The 6,255-nt window shown below is 32.4% G+C and overlaps 1 long non-coding RNA gene across 1 annotated transcript; it reads left to right on the forward strand.

Moving 5' to 3' along the window:
- Nucleotides 1–2,483: 2,483 nt before the first annotated feature.
- On the forward strand, nt 2,484–2,923 carry LOC126767389 (uncharacterized). Its single transcript, XR_007669086.1, has 2 exons — nt 2,484–2,728; nt 2,785–2,923. It is a non-coding gene; the product is annotated as an uncharacterized LOC126767389 (long non-coding RNA).
- Nucleotides 2,924–6,255: the final 3,332 nt, after the last annotated feature.

The following is a 6,255-nucleotide window of genomic DNA, read 5'->3' on the forward strand; positions in this document are numbered from 1 at the left end:
TATTTCATGAAGGTCATTAATTTTTTTTGAAGAAATGAAAGGCATGACCCAAGACGTGTTTTTTGAGCACATTTAAGTTCATTTGGCACATCTTCATTTTGTACTAGTCGAAATGAATATAATATAATAGTCGAAATTAATGTAATTTTTGAAATAATAATTTATTTAAAATTATTTTTTATTTATTTTTTCCCGATTTCGTAAAAAAAATTAAAATTTTTACCATTCTTCAGAAAAAAATGGTTCATATGATACACAATAAATAATGCATATGTGGCTCAGAGTATGCTTTTTTACATTCTCTGTGTGACTTTATATATTTTTCTTCAAAGCATTTCTATTTATTTATTTATTCATTATTTATTTATTTATTCATTCTCGCATGAATCAGAGAACGTTTAATATAGAGAAGGTTCACCGCGTTGCCAAACTTACGATATTTCATTTTTTGGAGGGGTACTTTTTCCTATTAGTGGATTTCACCACAAAATCAGGGGTACTCTTTTCTATAAGTGGATTTCACCAATATTTAACAGGAGCGTCGAAAATAGGACAATTGAGCATTTTCAGTGTTGAATGAGAAAAATGATGCTAATTTCAATGTACGCTTACAGATTCGCATATTTACAATGCGCAAACGGCTATGGATATCATTTATATACATTTACATACATATATTCTCCATATATTTGATAAAAAAGATCATTAGTATGTATGTATGTATGTATGTATGTGCAATTTGACCTTTAATGATAAATTCCATTCAATCTGTTGAAATGTATAATAAAGTGTAAAGTTTGTATTATTACTTAAATATTTAATTAATATAATTATAATTAATATAGGTTTATTAAGTTATATATTTATATATGTATGTATTTATTTGCTTTGGGCATTAAAAGTTTTGATAACATCTTAAAAGACCATGTCATATGCATATAAATATGTGTACATGTAAACAGATTTTAAAAAACCGTACGCATAAAGTTCACATATTCACATACATATGTATGTAATTTTGTGTTCATGTAAACAAATTTGAAAGAATCATTCGCATAATGTTTGTAAATTTGTCTACACACAACTTTCTGTGTAAATATATACATCCATTGTTTCATACATAAACTCCGTTGTCACGGACAACCAATGGCCGAACTTCACGTTTTGTCAAAAATTCAATGTGTTGTTGGTAGAAAATCCGAGCTGTACCGAAAAAAATCAAACGATTGTCACCGCTTTCCTTGCCGCTGTACAAACAAACCAGCGTAAATATGTATGTTTGTGTGTGAGCTTGCATATATAACGACGCAGCTGCGTAAAAATATTTCAGAATTACAAAATATTTTTCACATTCCTTGACAAATACAGTCCCGGTTATGTGCCACAATCAAAGATACCGAATTTTTTGGTTTGTTAAAAATAAAAATGTAATATGGCACATAAGCGACTGCGGATACTTAAACGAGTCGTACTTAAAACATTAATTTCTATGTACTTATGTATTTCAAAAAACAAACCGTGAGATGCAGCAAGATATAATATAGGCTGTTAAGAGTGATGAGGGAGGGATTTGATTTTCATTTAAGCGGAGTACTACTTAGCCGGGATGGACTGTACACATGAGTCAGAGGAATATTGAATATTTTCTTTGAAACATTTCAAGTTGTCAATTTTGTTTTAATATATTTTAATACTTATTTTTACGGGGTTGTCGCTTTTTCCTTCTCATACATTTCAGAAATATATTCAATTTATGATTTTTAGCTTTTGAAATCTTCGCGAAAAGACGCTTGTAGGCAAGGCATGCTCGGGGAGATGTATTTAATGGCGTCTGCTTTTATGAATGAATCGAATATGCTTTTTGAAAGTACGTTTGCGTTCATGAATGAAAATTTTGTTGTGTAATTTACTATAAATTTTGACGTCGGCAATTGGTTTCTGATGCTTTTTCAAACGATTGTTGTTTTTAAGAACAATATTTGTAATTTTTGCGGGTGACATATCCACATGTGAACGCATGTTACTTACATGTATGTTGTGTATGCATGGTTGTGGGAATGTCATACGCACATATTTACATGTGTACTCATATTGTAAATATGTATGATGGTTTTTGAGACTATTGTTGTTTTTCCAGAAGAATGTTTGTATTTTTTGGTGGCTCGTGGCTCGTGGTGTGTTGTGTGTACATTTGATGAAATCTCCCGTTATTTTCAGCTAATAATGTAAACAAAAAACATTGTTGCAGTTGAGTGCATTAACTACTGCAGATCAGTTGTGTAATTATCCATATTTTTTGTTACGCAGTAAAAATAAATAAAATTCGTTTCGTTTTGCGACAGTTCGAAAGCATTGTTTAGTGCAAATTGCGTGCGAACAGTTGGAAGCGAATTTTGTTGCGCTAATTGATACGTCAAGGGGTTAAGCGCCGCCTCTCTCCAACTAACATATAAATTCATCCTACCAGTAAATTCAGGTAGAGCCTTATCACACGAAGCAACTTTTGTTGCGGCAACTCTTAGTTTAGTGGCGAGGGGGCGACGAGGAGAGGGGAATCGCGCCGAGTTTCCAGTGTTCAGCAACTCGCTTTGTGTTCTTATTCGTAGCAGTTCGCTGCGACGTTTTTCGGCATTCGTGTTCTTTCTTTCGTAGTACATAGTTGCATTTGCGTATATTTTTTTGAAATTAATATTTTGAATATATTTAAAAAATTTAATTTCATCTTTTGGTAAGTAATTTGCAAATATGTATACAAATATTCATAATATAATATAAATATTTAAGAAAATGGAGTATGAGGAAAAAATCGAATTAATTAAAGATATTGTGAAATGTATGGAGGAAGCCATACTTATTGATTCAGACGATAGTAAAAAGGGTGATATATCTTTGTTTTAATAAATAAAATGTATTTCTTAATTGACAGAGCTGATTAATATATGTGATAGAGTGGCCCAAATACCTAAAAGGAAAAAGATACGACAATGGGTTAAAGTAAAGTGAAAGAGAATGAGAAAAAAACTCGAGCAGAGTTGCGCAACACAAGTTGCTCGTGTGAAGGTAATGGGCAACAGCAAAAGAGAATCGCCCGAGAATCAGCAACAAAAGTTGCTTCATGTAATCGTACACGTACGGATTTAACTACGTCTAACGATTTTTGACATGCTATATTATCGTATATTGTTTGTGTTAGAAAATCGGTTGCAGTGTTAGTATTCACTACTATTTGTGAGCGTAATTGCTCTACTTCATCACGTAAAGCTATATCAAGGAACGTCTATCATAGGGAAGGTTCACGGCGCAAAGAACGTAAAAATATTTTTCGCTAACTCGGTCGAGATCGAAGTGTTTCACCACTGCCAGCTCGGCGGGAGAAATTTTAACATTATCGCTTTAACAGAGCTGAGCGTTGAATAAAAATTATGCTCAAAACTATATATTGCTCTAACAGACGTATGTATGTATGTTCGCTCTTTTGCTTATACATATTTTTATACCTTTATATGCAAACATGTGTATTCGTAAGAATTCTTTTTGTGCATACATATTAATGAATACATGCGCAATTGAATACATTTGAATTAGACATCTTTTTCAAAGCAATCGTCTTAGTTAACGTGGAAATAAAGCCTATTTTTTAAATTATTTTTTGTATTTTATATATTCATACTAACGTGTATACTTCATTACATATGTACATACATATGTATATAACAAACTATCATATTATAGTATATTAAAAAAATTATATACATATATTATAATAGTGATAAATGTAAATAAATCGTATATTTTATCATTCAAAACTTAAGTATATTCACATGTATCATGACCATATGTGTTTATGTTCGCTTTCGCGAATTCAAATCATATTATCACTTATCAATAATAACATGTGCGCGCTGCTCATATGTATGTACATACATTCATAAATACATATGTGCGTATGACATTGGCACAAATAACGCATAAACAAACGTATATACTTGTATACATATATATGTGTACATATGCAAATATGTCACCCCCAAAAACTACAAACATTGCTTTACAAAAACAACAATCGTTTGAAATAGCATCATACATACTTATATGCGTATACATGTAAACATGTGCGTATGACATTCCCACACAAATAATGCATACACAACATACATATGTACTTATATGCGTTCACTTGTAGATGTGTCACAGGCAAAAATCACAAATATTGTTGTACAAAAACAACAAATGTCTGAAATAGCATCAGCGGCGTCACAAGTCAATATGGCAGCCAAATGTAGCAAATCTTACAGCAAGAACAATTTCATTCATGAACGCAAGCGCACTTTCAACAAGCAAACTCGCTTCATTCATAAAAGCGACCACCTTCACATCGTCCCGAACAAGCCTTTGCCCACAAGCTTCTTTTCGCGATGATGGCAAAAGCTAAAAATTATAAATTTAACAATTTCTGATATTCGTATGAGAAGGAAAAAGTGACAAGCCCGCAAATATAAGTATTTAAATATATTAGAATAAAATTGACAACATAGTTTATTTGTCGATTTTCAAGTCAAGAAATGTGTCAAAGGAAATATTCAATATTCCTCTGATTTATGTGTACAGTGGATCCCGGTTAAGTAGTACTCCGCTTAAATGAAAATCATCCCTCTTAACTGCCTATATCATGCTGCATCTCACGGTTTGTTTTTTGAAATACATAGAAATTATTGTTTAAGTACCACTCGCTTAAGTATCCGCACTCGCTTATGTGCCATATTATATTTTTATTTTTAACAAACCACAAAAATCTGTATCTTTGATTGTGGCACATAACCGGGATTGACTGTATTTGTCAAGGAATGTAAAAAATATTGTTACGCGGCCAGCAAAAATCTGCGACGATATGTATGCAAGCCACACACAAACATACATATCTACGCTGGTTTGTCGGCGAAGCTGGTACAGCGGCAAGGGAAGCAGTGGCAATTGGCGATCGTTCGTTTGTGTTTTTGTCACAGCTCCGATTTTCTATCAACAACACAATGTTGTGGAACTTTGTCGTCGCGTCAGTGTTTCGACACATTGACTCTTTGACAAAACGTGAGCCTCGGCCATTGGTTGCCCGTGAAAACGGAGATGCGAAAAGATGCGTGCGGCACTTGTTATTCCCTTATGAATGGTTGTACATATGTACATACATAATAGGTTGTCAAAAAAGTCTTGCGGTATTTTCGCTAGTTGGCGCTGAAAGCGCGTAGTTCTAGTTTTATTCGTCGCATCGGATCATGCTATACTATTTTGGAAAGCTGATTTCACGCGCTAACACATGTTTGATTGATTGTCGTTTCTTTTAAGTCGTTCGTGAGTTATAGCTTCGCAAATATGGAGCAAAATAAAGAGAAAATACGGCATATTTTACAGTACTACTACGATAAAGGCAAAAATGCATCTCAAGCCGCCAATAAAATTTGTGCAGTTTATGGACTCGATACAGTTTCTATTTACACCGCACAAAGATGGTTTCAAAGGTCTGTCGTCGAAAATTGCGATAAAATCGCTGAATTGGTTGAAAGAGACCGGCATAGTAGCAGCCGTAGCATCGGTCAAGAGCTTGGCATGAGTCATCAAAAATTCATTTCAATTTCAATAAAAAAAAAAAAAAAAAATTCAATAAAAATACCGCAAGACTTTTTTGACAACCCATTATGTGGCTCGTATTTGCTTTCGTAAACTTACAGACAAATGTACCAAAGAAATAATATATGTATCCGTATATGTATGCCATAAAAATTCTATTGCTACAATTATGGAATAATGCGAATATGCATATTTCATGAAGGTCATTAATTTTTTTTGAAGAAATGAAAGGCATGACCCAAGACGTGTTTTTTTGAGCACATTTAAGTTCATTTGGCACATCTTCATTTTGTACTAGTCGAAATGAATATAATATAATAGTCGAAATTAATGTAATTTTTGAAATAATAATTTATTTAAAATTATTTTTTATTTATTTTTCCCGATTTCGTAAAAAAAAATTAAAATTTTTACCATTCTTCAGAAAAAGATGGTTCATATGATACACAATAAATAATGCATATGTGGCTCAGAGTATGCTTTTTTACATTCTCTGTGTGACTTTATATATTTTTCTTCAAAGCATTTCTATTTATTTATTTATTCATTATTTATTTATTTATTCATTCTCGCATGAATCAGAGAACGTTTAATATAGAGAAGGTTCACCGCGTTGCCAAACTTACGATATTT

The sequence above is a fragment of the Bactrocera neohumeralis genome, unplaced genomic scaffold (assembly GCF_024586455.1).
Source record: "Bactrocera neohumeralis isolate Rockhampton unplaced genomic scaffold, APGP_CSIRO_Bneo_wtdbg2-racon-allhic-juicebox.fasta_v2 ctg5904, whole genome shotgun sequence".
Lineage (NCBI taxonomy): Eukaryota > Metazoa > Arthropoda > Insecta > Diptera > Tephritidae > Bactrocera > Bactrocera neohumeralis.